Raw genomic sequence first — 22,243 nt, 5'->3', positions numbered from 1 at the left:
GGAGGAAGGTTCAGCAAACTACAGCCCACGGGTCAAATCTGGCCCACGATCTGTTTATATAAAGTTTTATTGGAACATGGTCATGCTGATTTCTTTTTACACAGTGTCTATGGCTGCTTTCACCCTGCAACAGCAGAGTTAAGTAGTTGTGACAGAGATCATACGGTCTGCAAAGCTGAAAATATTTACATCTGGCATTTTGTAGGAAAAGTCTGTGAACCTTTGCTTTAGAGGGAAGATTCCCTGGATTACCACAGACCTTTATTTCATGTGAGTTGATGCCCTGATGGTAAGATGCCTCTTTGCTTTCTCTCACAGAGGCCTCTTTCATGTCAGCGTCTTTAGATAGGCAGCTCAATCTTTCTGTTCATGAAAATATTGGCCTTGGCAATCTGCTTAATTCAGGTGGAAAACTACTCTGACCGGAATTATCCAGAGAGCAGAAATCGGTGTGTTTTCTCTAATTGTTAATTATGAGGATGACACATGGTATGGGCCACGCTGCTTGTCTGTCTTTTTATCTAGAGGAAGGGTTTAGCAAGGCAGCTTGGTGGCATGAAAGATAGACTTTAAGTGTAAGATTTTATTATTTTTATTATTTCCCTTTGCTTAGATCTCTATAAGAATCATGATGTTTCCAAGGCAGTACATGGTTTGGGGAAATTGGAGAGAATACTACCGATGGAAAGGGATAACATCACAGCTGCCACAACAATGCTATCCAGTGTGCAAATGTCAGATGTTCAGAGGGACCAAGTCATCTTGATTAGAATCGTGGAGGTATGAGTTTCAAAGTGGAATAATCTCATGTTTAATAAATTTGCAAATTCTCTTCACAGTGCAGTGGAAAAGGGAACATGCTTAAAATAATTCCAGGGATTTGGCTCCTGGGCTTATTCATATATGGGAATGATTGTCAGGGACTGGTTTATTGTCTTACTAGGATAAAGTAAATGCTTTTGAATCTCTTTTCTATTGTGCATGTCTGTGGGAACACATGTTTGCTCTTCTTTTTCACTCAAAATATTAAAAAGCTGTTCAAATTGCCAGATCATTTTCTCCAAGATGACACTTACTTATTTACAAAAATCTTAAAATGTTATTACAAAGAATGTGTTTATTGTAGAAAAAGAAGAACACATAGTTAGTTTAATACAAGAAAGCAAAAAAAAAAAAATCAAACCACCTCTCTGAGATAACCATTGTTAATATTTTATCATAAGCCCTCCCATAATTTTCCCTATGGACAAAAATAAAAAAATACGTATGTATATATATCCATGTATGTGTATTAGACATGCATAATACTATACATACTATTCTCTAATCTGCTTTATTTTTCACTGAATAGCATGTTGTGAATTTTTATACTCTACTGAAATCAGAATAGTGTGGTGGTTAACATCACATGCTCTGAAGTCTGGTTGTCTTGTTTGAGGTCTTGACTCTATCAGTTACTAGCTGTATGATCTCTGGCAAGTTACATAATTGCTATGGTGCATCAGTTTCCTCATCTGTAAAATGAAGATGATAATGATGGAATATACTAACTATAGGTTATATATTCCTATATAATTCCTATATATATTCCTATATATAATTCCTATTATATAGTATACTATATAATAGTATACTATATACTAACTATAGGTTGAGGGTTAAATATGTTAATGCCAAAAAAATTCCATAATACAGTTCCCAGCATATGGGATGCTCTTGTTAAATGTTAGCTATGATTATCTTTCCATGTTAACTCATGTATTGCCACATCATTATTTTATTGGCTGCAGTTGATACTATTGTATTTATGTATGGGAACATTCTTTTCTGCTTTTCATTTGGTGTATGGTTGTGTATATGTGATTTAATGCTGGTCATGCTTTAATGCTGTTATTTTCTTTCCAACTTCTATTTTAGATTTAAGGGGGTCATGTACAGGTTTGTTATATGGGCAAATTATGTGTCCCAGGGTTTGGTGTACAGATAATTTTGGCCTCCGGGTAATCAGCATAATACCTAATAGGTAGTTTTTCAACCCTCGTGTCCATGTGTACTCAATGTTTAGCTCCCACTTATAAGTAAGAACATGTGGTATTCGGTTTTCTGTTCTAGTGTTAATTTACTTAGGATAATGACCTCCAGCTCCATCCATGTTGCTGCAAAGGACATGATTTCATTTTTTGTGGCTGCACAGTATTCCATGGTGTATGTATACAACATTTTCTTTATCCAGTCTACTGTTGATGGGCATCTTGGTTGATTCCATGTCTTTGCTGTTGTGAATAGTGCTGTGATAAATATATGCATTCGTCTTTATAGTAGAGAATATACTCCTTTAGGCATATACCCAATAATGGGATTGCTGGGTCGAACAGTAGTTCTATTTTAAGTTCTTTGAGAAATCTCCAGACTGCTTTCCACAGTGGCTGAACTAATTTACATTCCCACCAACAGTGTATAAGCATTCCCTTTTCTCTGCAACCTCACCAGTATCTGTTATTTTTGACTTTTTAATGATAGCTATTTTGATTGGTGTGAGATGGTATCTCATTGTGGTTTTGATTTGCATTTACCTAATTATTAGTGATATTGAGCATTTTTTATATGCTTATTGGCTGCATATATGTCTTCTTTTGAGAAGGCTCTGTTCATATCCTTTGCCCATTTTTTAATGGGTTTATTTGTTTTTTTTCCTTGTTTATTTGTTTTAATTTTTTTTTTAAATAGATTCCGGATAGTAGACCTTTGACAAATGCATAGTTTGTAGACATTTTCTCCCATTCTGTAGGTTGTCTGTTGATAGTTTCTTTTGGTGTACAGAAGCTCTTTAGTTTAATTACGTCCCGTTTGTCAATTTTTGTTTTTATTGAAATAGCTTTTGGAGTCTTGTCATGTAGTCTTTGCCTGGGCCAATGTCAGAATGGTATTTCCTAGATTTTCTTCTTGGGTTTTTATAGTTTTAGGTTTTACACTTAAATCTTTAATCTATCTTGAGTTGATTTTTATATATGATGAAAGCGAGGGGTCCAGTTTTAAATGTTCTGCATAGCTTGCCAGTGATCCCGGCACCATTTATAGAATAGGGAGTTGTTTTAGTCCATTTTCACACTGCTATAAAGAACTACCTTAGACTAGGTAATTTATAAAGGAAAGAGGTTTAATTAACTCACAATTCCACATGGCTGGGGAGGCCTCAGAAAACTTACAATCATGGTGGAAGGCGAAGGGGAAGTAAGGCACGTCTTCATGGTGGCAGGAGAGAGAGAGTGAAGGAAGCCACACATTTTTAAACTATCATATCTCTTGAGAACTCACTATCAGGAGAACAGCATGGGGGAAACTGCCTCCATGATCCAATCACCTCCCAACAGGCCCTTCCCTCGACATGTGGGGATTACAATATGAGATAAGATTTGGGTGGGGACAGAGCCAAACCATATCAGGAGTACGTTCCCCATTGCTTGCTTTTGTCAGCTTTGTTAAAGATCAGATGGTTGAGGGTATGCCACTTTATTTCTGGGTTCCCTAACCCTTTCCATTGGCCTGTGGTCTGCTTTTATACCAGTACCATGCTTTTTTAAGTTACAGTGGCCTTGTAGTATAGTTTGAAGTCAGGTAGTATAATGCCTCCAGCTTCTTTATTTATTTATTTATTTTCCATAGGGTTGCTTTGGCCATTTGGGCTCTTTTTTGGTTTCAAATGAATTTTAGATTTTTTTCTTTCTTTTTTTTTAATTAAAAAAATACAGAGAGGGTCTCGCTGTGTCACCCAGGCTGGAGTGCTGTGGCATGATCTTGGCTCACTGCAACCTCTGCCCCCTGGCTAAAGCAGTCTTCCCACCTCAGCCTTCCAAGTAGCTGGAACCATAGGCATGCAGTACCACACCTAGCTATTTTTTTTTTTTGTATTGTTAGTAGAGATGGGGTCCTGCTATGTAACTCAGGCTAGTCTGGAACTCCTGAGCTCAAGCAGTCTGCCCACCTCAACCTCCCAAAGTGCTGAGATTATAGGTGTGAGCCACCGTACCTGGCCAGAATTTTTTTTTTTTCTAATTCTGTGAAATGCTGCGTTTTGATGTACATGAAATTGGAGCCGTATGGCGCATCTGAAGAGAGAGCACTGAGGAATCTTTTAGCCCTCTTGCTAGAGAGGTCCTGACTATATTAGTGAGAAGGGAGAGGAAAGGATGGAAGACTTTGTAGCTATGGATCTCAGCAGATAAGAGGTGATACAGTGACAGTGCATGAACTTTACAGGGTCTGGTCTTGGCTCTACTACTTTCTGAGGATCATATGCAACTTAGCCTCTCTAAGTCTTAATTTTCACATCTGTAAAACTAAGATTTTTTTGGTATCTACCTTTGGGGTTCTTATAAATTAGATTATTCATATGAAGAGTTTAGCATTTGTCTGGTACCTGGCAAAGTTTCAGTAAATATTAGATATTATTATTTTAAATTGGGGGTTATCATTAAAACATGATGTATTCATGCATGAATATACATTCACATAGTTTAGCTATGGAGCAGTCAGTTGATAAGTTGTACATTTATACCTCTTTTTCCTTCTCTTTCCATTGGTTTCTTGCTACTGTGCCTCAAATTCACACCTACTTTTTAATACTCAGCTTTGTGATGCTGGGATGGGATTCTGCAAACCCCTTTTCCTTTTGCCAAATGGATCCATATCAGATTCTGCTATTAGAAGGTGCTATGTGGAGACTGCTTCCTGGAGAAGAGAAAAGGGATATGCCTCTTCCTGTTTGCTTCCAGTTCCTGCCAGCATCACTCCAACAATGCTTCTTTGCTTTGGCAGTGGCAGTTCATTTCAGCAGAGCAGCTGGCTCCAGTCTTCATTTTTTTTCCACACTCTCAGAACCAGTCCCATTGTCCCTCCTTGGAGATCCCAGCCCTGGCCTGTTGGCATACCTTCCTCAGACGTCTGGGCTCCATCTCTGTGAAGGGTTCCTTCATGTCTCTAGGTCCTAGTAGCCCTAGACTCTTCCCTTTGTTCCTCCAGCCATGGTGGCATAGCCACTTTGTAGTTATCTCTGTAAAACTTCAGCATTATCCTCTCTGCCATCTCAGTTCTCCAATTCCTGGTGAGCAGTGATTTACACTAAATTATCTCGTTAAAATTTCTGATGTTATTTTTGCTTCCTGAGTGGAAACTTCACCTTCCCTAAATGAACCAGTTGAGAATCAGTTGAGAAGGGAAGATTCACTTTATGAGTAAATGTGTCAATGTTACTCTGAAGGAAGAATGCTGGGAGTCTAGTCTTTATCCTGATTGCACTTATTGTATAATTCTACTTATTGTAGAAGTACTGGAGCCAGCAGACCACCTGGGCCCTGAAGATGCCCTGGAGGCATGGCTTGGGGGGACTGTGCTTTGTGGGCTACAGCTGCTTCCAAGAATGCAGGCAGGGATGAGACCTCAATGTGAGTGTCCGCATTTGGGAAGCAGAATAATCCTTTAAGGCAGACGAAGAGGAGAAGGAGGATGGAAGGAGAGAGGCCTGGAAGAGAAAGTACTACTATGTTATCAGAGGCAGAATACAGGGTAAAAAATTGGTCACCAAAAGCTGGCAGAGGGTGGGGTGTGGAGAGGGAGAGAATCACGGAAACTATTAGTCTTGGTAATAGGACAGTTTCAGCCTTTCATTATTTACTGATAATAAAAAAGGCCTGCACAATAGATTGGTCAACACCACTTTCCTGCTTCATTGGTTTCCAAAGGGATTTGATGCTTCCCTACTGAGAGATTATTTCTAGGAGCCTGTTTCAGGTCCCTCACCATAACGTCCTCACTCAGTGAACAGCTGTGTTTGTCTCCCTGTATATCTGTCTGTCTCTCTCCATTTGTGTGCCTGTTTCTTTCTTTCTCTTTCTCTGTCTCTCTCTCTCTCTCACACACACACACACACACACAAACACACACACACATACACCCATGCTTCTTTATCTATATCTACTGGGAGCATTGGAAATCCCGCCCCAGCAGTGGTCCTGCCCAGAGGGGATCTGACCAGCGAGGCTTCAAGAGAGCAGTGGATGAGGCTGCCATTGCCCTCTGACCCTCAGCTGTCTGGATGCACACATGACCAGGATGCCTTTATTGAGTTCAAAGAGCCAGGTGGTGCTGCTGATGGGGAGAAGGCAGAGTGACTCTGGATGGGAAGAGGTGGATGGCTCTCACCACCAGGCAACCTGGTGTGGGGTTTTATGAGCTGAAGCAGAGAAGCTCCTGCCCCTGGCTTAAAAATTAACTATCCTGGCTAAAAACAAAATATTCCCTTTGCTTCTTCAGAGAAAATTCAACAGGAAGGACAAAAGCATCTAGTGCCTCCACTGAGATATTTTAAAAATAAACTTTTTATTTTGGAATAATTTCACTTTTACAGAAAATTTACAAATTAATACAAACAGTTCTCATGTTCCTCTCTCCTAGTTTTCCCTATTGTTAACATCTTACATCACCATAGTACCTTCAGAAAAACTAAGGAACAAACATTGACAGGTTACTATTGTTAGTTAAACTCTATAATCTTTATTAAGGTTTCACTAGCTTTTCCATGAATGTCCCTTTTTCTGTTCCAGAATTTCATCCAGCATATCAGATTACATTTAATTGTTGTGTCTTCTTCGTTATAACTTTCCAGTCTTTCCTTATTTTGATACTTTGATAATTTTGAGAAGTATTGGTCAGGTGCTTTATATAATGTCCCTCCATTTGGGTTTGCAAAGTATTTTTTTCATTACACTGGGGTTATGGGTTTCTGGGAGGAAGACCACCAAGGTGAAGTGTCCTCTCATCACAACCTGTGGGATATACCCAGGTGCTGTCCACATGATTTACCTGTGGTTCCACCATGATTTGAAGGCAGAGGGCAGGCTCTGAGAAGCCTCCTACAGGATGAGGGTCTTGATTCACAGTCCTTCCCTCTGGATGCACAAGACCATGGATTGCTGATCAAGAAGGACCCTGCAAAGCTGGAGATGGGGTGGAGTGGGGCAGTGGTGCACATGGGAAGAGCAACAGACTAGAAGCCAGGTCTGTCTGGCCCTAGTCCTGACTTCACCGCTTCTGAGCTGCGTGATGTTGAGTGAGAGTCTTTAACCTCCCTGGCCTCAGTTTCCTCATTCACCAATCAGTATGTAACCCCTTCCCCTCCCTTCCTTCTAGGGTTGGCAACTGGATCAAATGACATATTAGATTTGAAAAGACTTTAAAAAGTATAAAAGACAGTACATAGATGGGAAGTCAGTCTTTGAAGCCTGCTTTGGATTTTCCAGCATTTCAGCTCCAGGAGGAGGAGAAAGATTTACTTTCTATTTACTTATCACTGTTAACAAGCAAACACATACAGGTCATATGTGTGTGTGTGTGTGTGTGTGTGTGTGTAATCTTTTAACTTTTTTTAAAGTCTGATTTATTGATATATATTTACTACAGTACAATTCATCCTTCTTATGTGTACAGTTCTGAGTTTTGACAAAAAATACAATCATGTAATCCTTACCACAATTAAGATAGAGAACACGAGACATAGAATGCTTCCGTGACCTCTTCACCCCCAAATTCCCTCACACTTCTGTCATCAACCCATTCCCCTCACACTTCTGTCATCAACCCATTCCCCTATTCTTAGCCCCTGGCAATATTGACCTGTTTTTTGTTCCTATTTTCTACAATGTCATATGAATTGAATCATGTTGCCTTTATTGTTTTTAGTTTTAAAAACAACATTATTGAGGTATAACTGATATACAATAAAATGTACATACAAAAGTATACAACGTGTAAGTCTTGGTTATGTATACATTTGTGATATCATCCCTACAATCAGGACAGTGAACATATACCCAACACCCTAAAAGTGTCCTCAACCTCTACTGTCACTGCTTTTCAGCAAACTGATGGTTCTCTGCATGTACCCTGAGGCACAATGCTCACTCCCACTGTTATGCCCTCCTTCAGGTGGCTTCCTTTCCCTTAAGCTACCACCTGGCCCTTTTGATCTCTCCAAATCCTGTCCGTCCTTCAAGTCTACGCTTTAGCCCTCCCCACCACCCAATGTCTAAAGGGTCCTTTAAAGTTATCCTTTGAGAATAATTCAGCCCACACTTGCTACTTCCTTCTCTGCTCTTAATGTACTTATAGACAACCTCTCATTGTGGTCTTTCTTTGTATAACAGTGTTTGTATCTTACTGTCCTAAGGTGAGTGGCCCAGTGTTTAGCAGCATGGTCTCTGGGGTTAGATAGTTAGGTTCATATATTTAACCTTAGGCTCCTGTTTAACCTTTCTCTGTGTCATTTTTCCTTATCTGTAAAATTAGGAAGACAATACAGTATCTACCACAAAGGGTCTTGTGAGGATTAATTGGGTTTATCTGCATAAAGCACTTAGAAAAGAATCTTGTTATATACAGTAAGCACTTAATAAATGTCCACTGTCATCATCAGTACCATTATCGCTGAAAGCCTTTTAACAGCAAACACTACAACTCTCACTGTGTCCACAGTAGTGGGCTTGTGGATGGAGCTCAGATATTTGTTGGGCTTTTGATCAAGGGACCATTCCAGTGAATCAGAAATTTCCTGTGACCACTTAACATATTACATGCTTGCTTGAGTACTGCTCTTAGATGATATAAAAACAAATCAAATTCCCAAACCAAAAAGCTGCACTCTTTTGTCTGGGTAAATACAGCCATGACATGTTTATTTCCATGGTTTAGAATATCACCAGTGGGAATCTACTGTGGAAAATTGAGTACAACACTATCATCATATGATTTGTTTTGCTCATATTTGGATGTGCCATTGGCTGCGGAGCCAGACAGTGAACTCCACACAATGAGGAGCCTGCGAAAACGCAGAGAAGGCAAGAAAGGATCCAAACATTTAGTGAACATCTACCTCAGTGGTGTGTCAGAGTCAGTTGTATCAGCTTGTAAGAGATGATTGTTAAATTTGCAGGAGTTTTGTGTGCCAGTTATTAAACACCATCATTATAAAAAATATATACACTTTAATTAAATAAATTAAAGACAAAGGCAATAAATAATTATACTGAAGTTGAGTATAAATACTCAACTAATTATTTTACTATTAACTACATTCTTGAGGCTACTTACATTTATTGCATCTGTGCAGTGAAAATACTATATAATTATATGCTATTTCCCATCTCTTGTGTTTGGTGATGTCACACTAACAGCTTGAAACTGGCCACGGGAGGAGTATTTACACCACATATATTGGTAAATGCTTCAAATCAGGGCCTTTGATTCTTAGATGGTTGGTTGTTAAACATTTACTAGCACATCATTGATATTATATACCAGGCATGGCAGTTGAATGTTTTTAGTTAAAGGAGACAAAGGATCACTCAAGCTATTTCAGCTAAAGTGAAGAGAGGCTTATGGCAAGGGTGTTTATTAAGAGGAACGGGATATAGAATATCTTGAAGATTCAAGAACAGGCCCTACCCCAAGGCCTTATTTTCAAGAATGTCATATAAATTCAATCATGTTGCCTTTATTTTTTCCATTTTAAAAATAGCATTATTAAGGTATAATTGATATAGGGTCACTCCAGTGGCCTCAGAACATGGTCTTGAGGTCTGTGGTCTGGTTCACTGCTATTCTCACAGTACCTGCTTCTTTCTGTCCTGGTCTCGGTGGGCTTCTTTCCCTTTTACTCTGCATTGTTTCTCTGTTATAGCTCCTACTTCCTTCCTTTTTCCCATATCTTTGGCTTGTATTGATGAATCATAGCCATTACAGCGTTTCATTATTTGCTCCCATTGAAGGCTGTGTTATTCTCTTCATTTGGTTGCTTTATTTCTGAGAGAGAAAATCTAATTGATCCAACTCATTTTTTTTCTTGCAGGGCAGCATCAGATGGTAGCTGGCTTGTGGTTGACCTGGCCTTTGGTTAGATAACTGTGCCTGATCCTTATGGCCAGGAAGGAAGGTAGGGTCACGTACTACAAATTTTGACCTTGTACATGAGGAATATAAAGACAAATTAGCCACTGCCAGAATGACTAAAATTAAAAAGACTGACAGGGATGGTGAGGATTTGACACATGGCTCCAAATTTCAAACAGTGCTAATGAAAATGAAGATCTGTACAACAAAAGTACAGGCCTACCTCAGAGATATTGGAGTGTTCAGTTCCAGACCATGCAATAAAGTGAATATCACAATGAAGTGAGTCACACAATTTTTTTGGTTTCCCAGTGCATATAAAAGTTATGTTGACACTATACTGTTGTCTACTAAGTGTGCAATAGCATTACGTCTAAAACATGTACTTAATTTAAAAATACTTCATTGATGACAAATGCTAACAATCATTTGAACCATCAATGAGTTGTAACCATTTTGCTGGTGGAGTTTTGCCTTGAAATTGACGGCTGCTGACTTGATCAGGGTGGTGGTTGCTGTACGCTGAGGTGGCTGTGGTAATTTCTTAAAATAAGACAACATTGAGGTTTGCCATATTCATGGACTCTTTCACAGAAGATTTTTCTGTAGCACGTGATGCTGTTTGGTAGCATTTTACCCACAGTAGACTTCTTTCAAAATTAGAGTCAATCCTCTCAAACTTTGCTATTGTTTTATTAACTAAGCTCACATAATATTCTGAATCCTTTGTTGGAATTTCAAAAATATTCACAGCATCTTCACCAGGAATAGATTCCATCTCAAGGAACCACTTTCTTTGCACATCCATAAGAAGCAACTCATCTGTTCAAGTTTTGTCATAAGGTTGCAATAATTCAGTTACATCTTCAGAATCTACTTCTAATTCTCTTGCCATTTTCACCACATCTGCAGTTAGCTCCTTCACTGCAGTCTTGAACTCCAAAGTTAATGATCTTAAAGTCATCCATGAGGATTGCAATCAACTTCTTTCAAACTCCCGTTAATGTTAATATTTTGACCTCCTTTCATGGATCAAGAATGTTCCTGAAGACATCTAGAATCCTTTGCAGAAGGTTTTCAATTAACTTTGTCCAGATCTAGCAGAGGAATCACTATACATGGCAGTTATAGCTTTATGAAATATATTTCTGAAATAATACTTGAAAATTCATATTTACTCCTTAATCCATAAGCTGCAGAATGGATGCTGTCTTAGCAGGCATGGAAACAACATTTATTTTCTTGTACATCTCCATCAGGGCTCTTGGGTGACCAGGTGCCTTGTCAATGAACAATAATATTTTGAAAGGAATCTTTTTTTCTGAGCAGTAGGTCTCATCAGTTGCCTTAAAGTATTCAGTAAACCATGCTATAAACAGGTGTGCTGTCATCTAGACTTTGTTGTTTCATTTATAGAGCACAGGCAGAGTAGATTGAGCATAACTCTTAAGCACCCTAGGATTTTTGGAATGGTAAATGAGCATTGAAGTCACCAGCCGCATTAGCCTCTCAAAAGAGAGTCAGCCTGTCCTTTGAAGCATTGAACCCAGGCATCGACTTCTCTCTAGCTGTGAAAGTTCTAGATGGCATCTTTTTCTAACTGAAGGCTATTTAGTCTACACTGAAAATCTGTTGTTTAGTGTAGTCACCTTCATCAAACATTTTAGCTACATCTTCTAGATATCTTGCTGCAGCTTCTCCATCAGCACTTACTGCTTCACCTTGCACTTTTATGTTACGGAGATGGCTTCATTCCCTAAACCTCATGAACCAATCTCTGCTAGTTTCAAACTTTTTCTCTGCAGCTTCTTCACCTCACTTAGTCTTCGTAGAATTGAAGAGAGTTAGAGCCTTCCTCTGGATTAGGCTTTCACCCAAGAAACTGTTGTGATTGGTTTGTCTTTCCAGACTACTAGAACGTTCTCCATATCACAAAAGGCTGTTTCACTTTCTTATCATTCATGTGTTCACTGGAGTAGCACTTGAAATTTCCTTCAAGAACTTTTCTTTTGCATTCACAACTTGGCTGTTTGGTTCAGGAGGCCTAGCTCTTGGCATATCTCAGATTTTGACAGGTCTTCTTCACTAAGCTTAATTATTTCTAGCTTAAAGGGAGAGATGTGTGACTTTTCCTTTTACTTGCCACTTAGAGGCTATTGTAGAGTTATTAATTGGGCTATGTCCAATATCGTTGTGTCTCAGAAAGTAGAGAGGCCTGAGGAGATGGAGAGAGATGGGGAAACAGCTGGTTGGTGGAGCAGTCAGCACACATACAATGTTTATTGATTATCTTCACATTTTTGTATGGGTGCGGTTGTGGTGCCCTGAAACAAATACAATAGCAGCATCAAAGGTCACTGATTACAGACCACCATAACAGGTATAATAGCAATGAAGAACTTTGAAATATTGCAAGGATTACCAAAATGTGACACAGAGACATGAAGTAAGCACATGCTGTTGGAAAAATGGTACCAATAAGCTTGCTTGATGCAAGGTTGCCACAAACCTTCAATTTGTAAAATATGCAATAACTGCAAAGTACAATAAAATGTAGCACAATAAAACAAGATATTCCCACAGTTAAGTTCTACAAATAACTATTCAGCAGTATCTACTAAATCTGGCTGTATACCTGCCCCGTGATCCTATTCCTATAAATATCCAAAAGAAATGTGTGCTTTCTTCGATGGCAGGATAAGTGCAAGAATTTTCCTAGCAGCACTAGTTGTAATAGTTCCAAACTGGAAACTCCCCAGAGTCCATCCAGTAAAATGATGGATAAATGTCAAAAACATTATGCTATGTGAGAGAGGCCATATTCGAAGGAATATATCTATTCAAGAGCAGGCAAAATTCATTAACGTCAAAAGAATCAGAATAGAACCACTCTTACAGGAGTGGCATACAGGAGGGAGGGGGCATTAAAGAACCTTCTGGGGTTCGGGAAATGCTTTATCTCTTGACTTGGGTGGTAGTTGCCCAGAAGTAAACACTTGTAAACAGTCTTTGATATATACTTAAGATATGGGCACTTTACTGTATATCAGCGTGTTAGTCCATTTTTGCATCACTATAAAGGAACATCTGAGACTGGGTAATTTATAAAGAAAAGAGGTTTAATTGGCTTACGGTTCTACAGGCTATACAGGAAGCATGGTGCTGGCATCTGCTTCCGGGAAGGCCTCAGGAAGCTGACAGTCATGGCAGAAGGTGAAGGGGGAGCAGGCATATCACATGGCCAGAGAGGGAGCGAGAGAGAGAGAGAGAGAGAGAGAGAGAGAGAGAGAGAGAGAGAGAGAAGGGGGAGGTCCCAGTCTCTTTTAAACAACCAGATCTCATGTGAACTAACTGAGCGAGAACTCACTCACCACCAAGGGGATGGTGCTAAGCCATTCATGAGGGATCTGCCCCCACGATGTAATCATCTCCCACCAGGCCCCCACTCCAATATTGGGGGTCACATTTCAACATGAGATTCAAAGGGGACAAACATCCAAACCATAGCAGTAAGTCAAACGTCAATAAAAAGTAAATTATGATGAAAAGAAGAACAAATTATGATTACTGTCCCCAAGAAGTTTATAGCCTTCTAGTAGGTCTATAGTCTATCACCCGATTGACATCGAGAACACAGAAGTATAGTTGAGAAAGGTAACTGCTCATTAAAACATGTATAAAGCATCGTGCATTGTGACTCAAAGGTTGGAGCAACTGATTCTGCCTCTAAAAAAGAAAGAAATTCTTATTTATTAAGTCTCTAGTATGTGCCAGGTGCTTTAAATTACCTCATACTCTTCTTACAGTATATGAAAAGAAATTTGACTCGGCTTTTGAGTGATACTTTTGAGTGTGGCAAAGTAATGAAAATAATTGTATCAGAATTGTGGAACCATTTGTGATAAAACCATTTTGTAACTGTGATTTGTTTCTGGAGGCTGCTTCCACAAATTATCATGAACTTGGTGGCTTAATGCAAGAGAAATCTATTCTCTCAGCCTTCTGGAGGCCAGACTTCCTAACTCCAGCAGGTCTAATCTTTGCCTTTGTTGTCATTTCGCCTCCTCTGTGTGTCCTGTATTCTATGTATCTGTCTTATAAGGATTCTTGTGATGGCATTTAGGGCCTACCCAGATAATCTAGAATTATCTCCTCATCTCAAGGGCCTTAACTTAATCACATGTGCAAGGACCCTTTCCCCAAATAGGCTAATGAGCACAGATTCTAGGGATTTGCGGTAGATATTGGTCTACCATGGATGGTTTAATAGATTAATAATATGAGCATGTATGTTTTAAAATGAGTAAATGTTTGCCAGGCAAAGAGGGAAGGGAAACCTCTTACAGGGAAGAATTCCTGAAATGTGTTCCATGAGGATTATAAGATATTTCACTGTATACTTGCTCCTGGCCTCAAACCCCTTATTTATAGGAGTAATGTGGTCATGCATGCATGCAGGCACACCTGTAGATTTGGTTTCAGCTGAATTTTGGACTAGTCTTCAATTTCCTGGAGCTCTCCTGAAGCCACCTTATAGCCCACCATTTTCTTTTTTTTCTTTTTCTTTTTTTTTTTTGAGACAGAGTCTCTCTCTTTTGCCCAGGCTGGAGTGCAGTGGCGTGATCTTGGCTCACTGCAAGCTCTGCCTCCTGGGTTCACGCCATTCTCCTGCCTCAGCCTCCTGAGTAGCTGGTTCTACAGGTGCCTGCCACCACGCCTGGCTAATTTTTTGTATTTTTAGTAGAGACGGGGTTTCACCGTGTTAGCCAGGATGGTCTCAATCTCCTGACCTTGTGATCCGCCCCTCTCAGCCTCCCAAAGTGCTGGGATTACAGGTGTGAGCCACCACGCCCGGCCAGTAGCCCACCCTTTTCAAACCATAACGTGCCTCTCCAAAGGAAATGTGTTTTGAACTATTATGTGTGTCGTGGACCTTGTTTAGCTACAATCTCTTTTCAAACAAAAGCACATTATGTATAACTGATAGAAGGGCAGCTGCCTTGGCTAAAGCCTGAAGCCCATTCCTCTCTCTTAACGTCCTGGTCCCTTCTCCAAAGTGCCCATTTGAAAACCATTATTGTCTTAGATCAGGGGTTGGCAAACATTTCCAGTAATGAGCCAGATAGTAAATATTTAGGGCTTTCCAGTTCATATAGTCTCTGTTGCAACTACTCAAGTCTGCTGTTGTAGTACAAAAAGCAGCTATAAACAATACAAAAATGAATGGGCATGGCTGGGTTCCAGTAAAACTTTATGGATAGTGAACTTTGAATTTCATATACATTTTATATCATGAAATTTTTAAAATGTTTTCAACTATTTAAAGATGTAAAAATTATTCTTAGCTTGAGGGCTGTACAAAAACAGACAGTGGGCTGGATTCAGTCTGCAGGCTATAGTTTGCCAGTTCCTCTCTTGGGTAACAGCATCTGACCTGTGGAACTTTTAAGATTTAAAATCTCAGCACTTCAGCATTGGAAAGGGCCTCAAAGGCTACTAGTCCTTAATTCCTACCATAACATCCGATTGCTATACAGTGCTTCCGATATTGTCATCCAATGCCTCCTTGGTTGCCTACAGCTGCAGGGAACACCACCTCCTGAGCCAGCTCATTCTGCACCCCCCAGGCTGTGCCGATTGCTAGAGTTCTTCCCACGCAGAGCGGCACCTGTCTCCAGTGACAGCGTCTACAGGATACAGTCAGAATGGTGAAGCACAATATTAACACATCAGGTTAATTTCATGCTCTACTTGTCCTAGGCTGATATTAACGAAAATTAAATTTTGCGCTAATCAGCCTTATCGTTCAGCATGCACGACACAAATTTGTGATTTCTGGCAAGGGTGGTTAAATCATATTTATGTTATTTGTGTGGTGCCCAAATAACAGGGAAATACTATTACCAGCAATTAAACTTCCAGGTTGACAGATGTCCCCTTGAGCAGACATAGCTGAGTGCAAATGGAGATTTTTTTCTTAGCAAGTTGAAGGCAGAAAGGACATAAACCAGGGAGCTGCAGTTAATTTTCAATTTCCTCCTTCCCTTTGGATGGCTAATTTTGAATGTTTTGACCAATGCAAATGACTTTACGCTGTGCCCTGCTTCTGTTTCCTCCTTTTTTCTAGCTTTGAAAAGTAAAATTTCTACAAACAAGAAGGAAAATTTTCTTCTTTCCAGGAATCTCTGGGATACCTAAATAGCATTCTTCCTAGTTGCAGGTAGCTTATTGTGTGAGGGCAGTTGACTAGGAATTTAAAGAGGGATAGTACTCCTTAGTGATTTGCAGAGCGGGAGAAATAAGAGTTGGAAGGGTGAAACTAGTCTGACTCCACGTGTATTTTCCTTTGCAAGAGAGAGATGCTTGCCCTACCTTGTGGTCACAGCATCTTGCGTTTTCTCTGTGCTTTCCTTGTGATTAGTCAGTTGCTAGCAGATGGGCTGTGTAAATGCAGTCCCATAGGTTTTATTTCCCGGAGAAGGGAAGAGCCACTTAGTCCCCTGGCTCCAGATGGATCTCTCTCCACAGTCCCCCATGCTTCATCTTCATCCACAAGGAGGCACCAGGAGAACTCAAAGTCCGTAGGATCTTGGGCACATATTTTATCTAAGACCCACCGAGTATCCTCAGAGTCAGGCTCTTGCGGGGATCTTCCACTCTGAAGAGGAGTGTGTTCTTCTGTTTACTAGGCTGCAGGATCAGTTCTGGGCATAGGGACAGGTAAGGTCTTACATGTCTTCTGTCTGTAGGGTGACCAACTGTCCCAATTTGCCTGAAACTGAGGGATTTTCTGGGATGTGGGACTTTCAGTGCTGAAATAGAAACACTCCCAGGCTGAGTGAGACTGTTAGTAAACCTACCTGTAAGGACTGATGGGACAAGACAGGTGGTCCTAGGCCATGGCCTGGTAAGTTGTTAATGGTCCCCTAGGATATTTTGATGATTGCTTCCAGATTTTGGTGAATCCACCTCATGAGACTCTCAGAGCCCAGATCTGTTCCTTTCTTCTTAATTATCAATGTGCCCAATTCTCTCCCATAGGAGCTGAAGAATTCACATTTGGGCTGATGGGCCTGGGGTAGGGATGACCAACAGACCACATGCTTCTTGTCTCTTCTACTCCCTGATACTGTGATAGACAGGGCTAAGTGATCATCCACTCCCCCCACCCTCCAGCCTCTGAGTGGGCCACTTTTCTAGCATGGAATTCCAGGTGGGTGCTTCCCATAAGTTGGCACAATAGATAATACTTATTTGCTGTCGGGCTCAGACATTGCTCCAGAAGCAGATATGACCCAAGAGACCATTGCAGATAGAAACCCATGTGCAGAAAGTAAGGCTTAGCCAATGAAGTACCTCAGGCATCAGGCCAGGCAGAGAGTCTGAGGATTGCAGAATCCAGGAGCTATACATGTAGGATAAGGCCAGCTGAATCTGGATTGGCCCAGGACAGAGCCTGGTTTCCAGGAGGCTATTCATATTGGATGCTGGCCCTGCACAAAGAGGACACGTAAGCTGGCTTCAAGGTGCTTGGTCAGGCGGGACATCTGGTACTAACTAGATTTGAGCTATGCCCTTTCTTTCTGAGGTGCCCTGGCTAAGCATCCAGCCAAGGGGCTGCCAAACAAGCCCCTCTGCCCACTCCTCACTCTTCCTACTTTCACCTGAGTGGGTCCAGGCTCATGACAATAAAGGAATGATGCTCACATGCATAGGATGCTACTGTGGGTATGTCCAGGTCTGGAGTGTGGGGGTGAGTCAGCCAGCTCAGACTGGTAAGGCAACACTGGTTGCTAAAAGAGTAAAGTGCTGTGACTTCTGTTGGTTAAAGAGCCAGTGCCCTGAGCTCCTGGAGGTCCCCACCCCTCCCACTCCACCTGTTGCCTTGGCCACCTGCCCTTTCATTCCAAGACTTGCTCTTCACCATCCAGCAATTGAAGGGGTCATGCCTGGCACAGAGGCACCTCCAGGACCCCTCTGTTGGTTCTGATTTAGAGTATCAGCACTTTCCAGTATGGTGTGCTGTTCCTAAAGCCCTGGCTGTAACTCCTCCTTTTTTCTCCTACCTAGGAAGGCACATCAGAATGCCTGTGATAAATATTAAGTATTTCATGTTTGTATATAGAGCCATTTTTACATTTGCCCCTTTATTAGTAGTAGCAAATAATAATATGAACAGACACATTTGTAATGTTCTAGACACTTAACATGTGTTAACTTGTTTAATCCTCATAGCAGCCCTGTGAGCTAAGTACTATTATTGTACCCATTTTACAGATGGGGAGACTGAGTTATGGAGAAGTTATCTAATTATATAATTAGCCTAAGCTAACACTGCGAATTAGCAATAAGTAGAAGTCTTCCAGGGCCCTCCCATGCCCACACAAAGCATGAAAAGCAATAGAATGTGGTCTTGTGGATGAGGAAACGGAGACTCAGCAGGCCATGGGTCAAGGTGACTAGAGCTGCCCTTCGTGTGAACTAATGCCCGGAGACCAGACAGGCCAGGACAGCTCTGGAATGACAAGGGGACAGGTGGTGATCAAGAACAGATTCCCCCTCCCTCCTCCATGCCTTGGTAACCTCAAACAGAATAAAACAAAACGACCACCACAAGGGAGGAGAGAGGGTGAAACACAGGACTGAATAATATCGTATTAAATTGACTGAGATTAGATTTCTCCCGGCTGTTATACAAAAATACAGGTTACATTTCTTGCAACCATTTCTACTTAACTTTCCTTTCTCTGCTGGGTTCTGGGAGGGAAACTTCAGTTAGACTTGTCACCTGCCCAGGCTTTACCCAGGAAGTGAGCCTCAGTCTCATCTGCTTTCAAATGCCCAACTTATCCTGTCCCGGGGCCTGGCTGGACCAGGTGTTGGGGGTGGACGGTGTGCAGGCCTCCTCCTCAGGGGCCTCCCTGCATTGGAGATCATTGCTTTGCTTGTTCCTCCTCCTCTCGCAACAGCACCTGCAGTTCTTATTTCGTCTGGGGAGTGGTAAGGAGTGGTTCAGAATGGTCACAGTTTCTTCCAGGTCTGTTGTTTACAGCATCAACTTCATCCCCAGGCTGCTTGCAGGACTCAAGCATCTGAAGCTCAAAAGCCCAGGTCTTGTAGCTCAAGAGTCTGGAAAGATTTGCAACCTTAAATTCCAAGGGTTTAGCTGTACAGCTCTCCTCTGTTCTGCTGTAATCACCCAATCAGGAGGCAACAGGTGCTTCATGGTCCAGTTTAGCAGCTTTAAGAGATACTGGAGGAAAATACATCACTTAATATCATCCAAGTACGCACCTATTTGCCATTCCTAGGTGACTCAGCCTGGGCAATATTCCCACCTACCAGCAATCTTTTCATCTCCCTCGGTAAAATACCAACACACCCTGTGGCTCAGTGATGCATTTTAGTCCCAATTTAGTGATACCTTATTTACAGATTTTCTAAATAAGATTGCTAATACAGTCAACCCTTCATATTCACGGGTTCTGTACCCTCGGATTCAACCAACCAAGGATTGAAACTATTTGAAGGAAAAGAACAATAATAATACAAATAAAAGCCAATAACAATATAACAACTATTTACGTAGCATTTACATTGTATTAGATATTATAAATAATCTAGAGATGATTCAATGCATATGAGAGCATATGCATAGGTTATATGCAAATAGTATGTCATTTTATATAAGGGAGTTGAGCATCCACAGATTTGGGTTTCTGCAGGGAGCCCTGGAATCCTGTGGATACTGAGGGACGATTGTATATTTTGAGAACCGAAGCCCGGTGCTGCCCTATTGCAGCTATGAAGTATCCAGGCCACCTGGAGAAAGCTGACATAAGAGCAAGCACACAGCAGGAAGCTTTGATCCGCATCCTCTCTCTGGCTGCAGGCCTCAGCTCTTGTGCACCAACTCTGACCAATGACTGGGACTGGCTACTCGGAGTACAGCTGGATTGAGAAAGATTCTGAGGCTGGGTCTGCATTCAGCAGGAAAAAAATGAAGTAATTGTTTGGTAATGCCTGACATAGGCCTAAGAATGGGGGAAAGGGTAACCCTCCTGCCAGGTTTTGCAGAATTTTCTCAAATTCATTTTCTTTAGAGATACGGTAAAAACCCGCCCCCACCCAAATGGGTAAAAGGCAAAGCCTGGTTTCCATTTTTTTGTCAAAGCCTCAGATCACAGGGGCACCTGAGCCATTAGTGTCCTAATGGCAGGGCAAGGCAGGCATGTCTATAAATCTCCAGTTTTTTGTTTGCTTATTTTCTTCTTTAAACTGCTTACAATTTCTCTTCTCTCACCCTCATTTCCACAGGAGGTGTAACACTATGGACGAGTGGGCAACTGGCTCTTGAGGCTTGGAACCAACAGGGGGCAGCAGAGAGCAGAGAAGAATTGGTTGGCTTGGGCTGACCCAGACCTAGGAAAACTTCCAATCTTCTTCTTCCCTCAAAACCGTATCCTTGTGGACTCACTCTTGAGACTATTGTCCACACAAGTGGTGTGGTCCAAGGCCACAGCAAGAAAGGTCTGAGGGAGTTCTTTGGGGTTCAGGTGGAGAAAAGCCTGTGCTGGATGCCAGGCTGCTCTGAGAACAGGAAGGAAGATAATAATGCTAACAGCAACAGTTACAATTACCCAGCCCCTGTAGGGTGCCAGGCCCTCTGCCAAGGTGCTTTCTTTTCATTCTCTCAAAGACTACTTGAGGTGAGGAAACTCCCAGTTTACAGATGAGAAAACAGGGTCCCAGAGTGGTTAAATACCTTGCCCATGATCACACGACTCAGGGAGGGCCAAGCCACATTTTAGACTCTTGCCTGTCCTGCCATCTGTGTTATGGTGCCCTTCCAGGAAGGAGGCAGAAAGGTGCACCTGGAGTTAGAACATCTTTGGGGAGTGCCCCGGACCCAAGGGAAGGCAAACAGTCCTTCTGGTACAGACTGCCGTCTCCTGATGGCTACGGGTCTCCTGACAGATTTAGCCAATTCACTGGCTCACAGGTCCATGCACCATCCTCAGCAGAGCTGGGGTAAGGTAGCTGGGCTCGAACAGCCCCAGAAAAAGGCAAAAAGAAAGATAACAGAAACTAGTATGGAACTTTCAAGTACTTGCTGCGGAAGTCATTGATTTATCTGCCTACTGTGAGAGTTAATTATGTCACGTTGGAAGGTCACATTAGAACGCCCCTCACCTCCTGCAGCCTCAGCTCCACCCTGGGCTCAGAGATCAATCCTGGCCTTATTTAGGGAACCACATCCAAGCATATTTGAAATTTTTGGGATGGGCTTGGGGATATTGGCACCAGGGACATCTTGCTGTCAGTACTGTCCTGAGTCTAAGAACTCCACTAATGCCACATTCCTCAATCCAAGCCTAGATCTAGGACTCAGGCTGCTGCCTCACTAAATGCCTTGTCTTTTGGGTCACTGCAGACCAGGGCCCTGCCTTCTTTAGCCAATGTCTGTTTCCCTCATCTGGCAGTAGGACATCAGTCTACCAAGAGTCACATGTTCATATCCCAGCTTAGGTCCAAGTTGTGAGCCAACTTCATTTCTTAATGTAATCACTTTTTTGGTTGCTTTTTTTCCTCTAAAAAGTATGTATGTTTTCTGATCCTACATATAATATTTTCTGGGCCAACTGCAGTGGCACACACCTGAGCTACTCAAGGAAGCTGAGGTGGGAGGATCCCTTGAGCCCAGGAGTTTGAGGTTACAGTGAACTATGATTGCGTCACTGTACTCCAGCCTAGACAGCTAGCAAGACCCCATCTCTTAAAAAAATTGTTGGAAAATACATTAAAGCATCAAGGAGAAAATAATTTCTCCTATCTTTCTGGATTCATTTTTCTCGACTGCACTTATTACTATCTAACACCGTCCTTTACTTAGGTTTTCATTGTTTGTCTCCTTCTCTAGAATGGGAGCTTGACAAGATGAGGGATTTCATGTTTTGTTCACTGCAAGTTCCTTAATTCCCAGAACAATACCTGGCACATTTACAGAATGAATGAATTAATTCATAATGCCATGACATCAGATATAATTTTATTTAATATTATAGAGGGAGCATTTTTCAATGTCAATAAAATTTTTTCAAAAGCATCATTTTAAATGGCTGATAATAATCTAGGATATGGACATCTAAGCATGTGTTGAGTATGCCTGCAGTTTTGGATACTGAAAGATTACACAGATTAATTTGATTCCCCATTTATCAAGCTACAGCAGGGCCAGGCTCACTTTGTTGTTTGGTTTCTTAGTTTCTTGTTTTTGGTCAAATGAACAGATGAGACTGGTGAA

At 41.3% G+C, this 22,243-nt stretch overlaps 1 long non-coding RNA gene across 1 annotated transcript in view; it reads left to right on the top strand.

Moving 5' to 3' along the window:
- LOC129007511 (uncharacterized) overlaps window positions 1-22,038 on the top strand; it is a 71,212-nt gene extending 49,174 nt beyond the window's left edge. Inside the window, exons 3-5 of the long non-coding RNA XR_008492336.1 lie at window positions 614-780; window positions 9,899-9,982; window positions 20,257-22,038. This is a non-coding gene — a long non-coding RNA (uncharacterized LOC129007511). The remainder of the gene's footprint in view (window positions 1-613; window positions 781-9,898; window positions 9,983-20,256) is intronic.
- The last annotated feature ends 205 nt before the right edge of the window (window positions 22,039-22,243 follow it).

The sequence above is a fragment of the Pongo pygmaeus genome, chromosome 9 (genome assembly GCF_028885625.2).
Source record: "Pongo pygmaeus isolate AG05252 chromosome 9, NHGRI_mPonPyg2-v2.0_pri, whole genome shotgun sequence".
In the NCBI taxonomy this organism is placed as follows: domain Eukaryota; kingdom Metazoa; phylum Chordata; class Mammalia; order Primates; family Hominidae; genus Pongo; species Pongo pygmaeus.
This window is presented reverse-complemented; position numbering and strand designations above follow the sequence as displayed.